The sequence below is a fragment of the Ovis aries genome, chromosome 19 (genome assembly GCF_016772045.2).
Source record: "Ovis aries strain OAR_USU_Benz2616 breed Rambouillet chromosome 19, ARS-UI_Ramb_v3.0, whole genome shotgun sequence".
Classification (NCBI taxonomy): Eukaryota; Metazoa; Chordata; class Mammalia; order Artiodactyla; family Bovidae; genus Ovis; species Ovis aries.
Window position 1 is genome coordinate 31,560,704 of NC_056072.1, and position 2,958 is coordinate 31,563,661.

Sequence of the window (2,958 nt, forward strand, 5' to 3'; positions counted from 1 at the left end):
GGCATATTTTGTATGGCCTACCAGATGATTTTTTTTTTTTTATTTGTTCAACCAAGAGCTGTCACATAAAAAGTTTTCTAGGTTCTGATAAATAAAATCAGAGGTTCAAGGTAACCATGGGCATTTCAAGAAAATACCAATTTGCTGAAGCTGAGTGAAGACCAAACCATGCCTTTAGATGAGGCCATGCCAGTTTGCCACAACCCTTATCACCATCTATCATCATCCTCAGCCTGATTTACTAATTTATATTTCTTATTTCACTATGCATTTCAGCTTGTGATCCCTGAAAGAGAAAAATCTTTTTTGGTCCCAAGTTTTCCAAACTGGCTCTCAAAGCAGCTGGCATGCTTCTGTTTAACCAGTGTCTCTCAGTAGAGATACACATAGTACTTAAGAGAGGGGAAAGAGTGAGCTTAGGGCCAAATCAAACATAGGAGCAGAGAAACCTTTGACAAAAGTCTAAGGAACAACCAAATAGACCCATTAATTTTCAGTCCATATGTCCATTTTCTCCTGATGACCAGAAAGAGGTGGTCATCTCCTGATGACCACTTAGCAAGCTTTTAGAGACCAGAGACAAGGTGCAGTTCTTTCAACCAGAAGCTTTCTCTCCAAGCCCACTGACTATGAGCTTGAACTTGGAGCTGTTCATACAGAAAGAAACAGGAAACACTTCTCCCTCCTTTGCCCAATTCACCTTGTGTAACAGAGCCCCCAGCTCACTGATCAAGGACAGAGGAAGGATCTGGGAAAAAAGGTAGGGACCTGAAAAGGAGATGCTTCTCCAGGGGCGTTTCCACTAAAATACAAATTGAGATTCCCAGAAAAACTCCGGGGGCACCTACAGAAATGATCACAAATAGTCCTCCAATTTCATAGAACTTTCATGTCAGTACATTGGACATTGACAATTTCAACAGAGTGTTTGGATGCCAGATTCAAGTGTTTTTACATCACGTGATGAGCAAACATCTGCGGCGGTTTCATGATGATTCAGTTACATTTCTCTGGATGGCAGTACATGGCCACTGATTTAAGAGGTGTTACTGTTTCTTGGATCTTCCACATTGCAGGCAGACTCTTTACCATCTCTCTACCCTGAACCATCAGGGAAGGCTGGTTCTTACGTTATTATTACTAAGAAGACAGAGGAGCAGAGAAAGATGAAATGCTGATGGCAGTAACAAAAATTGTAGATCTGATCACCTTAATTATAGAATCACTAAACAGCATTTCACCTCAACTGAATGCTCACTGGTCTCAGCTGTATATTAACTCTGAAGGCAAAGACCTAATTTCAGAACATATAGGAAATACCAAAAATATATCAAAGAGAGAAACCAATGACTGTAATTAGAAAACTGATCATTTATTTCTAATACTCTAGCATTGGAATGCTGCCAGAACTTCATAATTTGTACTATAAATTCTCCTGATTTGTAAGCAGTAGTCAACTTTTCCATCTTCTCCATTTTGCCTACATTTGCAGGAAGGCATTAGGTATGACACCATAGAATTATAATTTTAGTTTTGTTATTAATTGATTTCTCAGCTTAATTCAAGCCACATAACCATTTCTGGTCTGGTTTTTCCTCTCTCAAATGAGGCATTCTATCATCCCAAAGATACTGGAAGGAAAAGATCCAATAGTGGATATCAAAACGTTTAGAAAAGGCAAAGTAAGATACTACTCAGATATAAAGCACTAGCAAGGCATGAGCGTGTTATGTAGACAATGCTTGTTGTCTCACATAAAAACCTAACTAATGGGTTGCAGCTGCTCTCCCAATTTCACTATGCTGCCCAAGGACAAGAAGAAGAAACATGCTGGAAACGTGGTAAAGAAAGACAAACCTCCAGTGAAAACATCTGGGGGTAAGGCCAAAAAGAAGTAGTAGTCCACAGGCAACGTCTGGGACAAGCTCAATAACCTAGTCTTGTTTGACAAAGCAAATACGACAAAACTCTCTAAAGAAGTTCCCAACTATAAGATTATAACTCCAGCTGTCGTCTCTGAGAGACTGAAGATCTGTGGTTCCCTGGCCAGGGCACCCTTTCAGGAGCCCCTTAGTAAAGGACTTATTAAACTGGTTTCAAAGCACAGAGTTCAAGTAATTTATGCCAGAAACACCAAGGATGGAGATGACCCAGCTGCTAGTGAAGATGCATGAACAGGGCCAACCAATGTTACATTTTGAAAAAAAAGAAAAAGATTTATTAAATAAAAAGACAACTCAGAAAAAGTTGCCTTTTTGTCACAAAGACATTAAGACATATTTATTTTATTTTACTCTAAAATCTTCTTTTAAAACTCCTTAAGTTCTCTTTTCATTAAACAATCCCCCTAATAGTCTCCCAGGTAACACAATCAAGATGCAATTTAGAAAACAAGTGATTATAAACACTTAATATTCATTTACTTCTTCCATCCTGTCATTTGTTATTGTAGCATTTATAGCTTTAAATATTAGTCCCATCTTATTTAGAACAACATTGGGAAGCGCTGCTCATTTATCTATTTAAGAAAGGCAATTTGGAGGAGGGGTAGCTAGAGTGATAGCAATTTGTCATTAACAGCAGTTCTAATTAAATAACCTCATCTACACACGACAGCACCCACCATCTTGTGCATTTTCCCTAAGACTAAGTATCTTCTAAACCATAATAATCCACCAGATCAAAAATTCAGCTGCTTATGAAAGTGAGAAAATAGTGATTTACATGTTACACTTTAAAAGCTTCATCAAAGCTGTAATAATTTTGTTGGATAAACAATGTGATTCTTGAAATTAATAAGAATTTATAAATATGAACAATATGTACCCCGAGGAGAGTATGATTTAACAAGGAACTGATAAATCATGTTGGGCAAATAATCTGCATACTAAAATCTGTGTAATGGAGACAGGAAATTAAATATTGAAACGTGTAAATAATACACAGTTTGGTGTGTTG

General features: G+C 37.6%; 1 pseudogene; it reads left to right on the plus strand.

Annotated features, from left to right (window-relative positions):
• The first annotated feature begins 1,799 nt into the window (after nt 1-1,799).
• LOC114109369 (small ribosomal subunit protein eS25-like) lies at nt 1,800-2,174 on the plus strand (annotated as a pseudogene).
• The last annotated feature ends 784 nt before the right edge of the window (nt 2,175-2,958 follow it).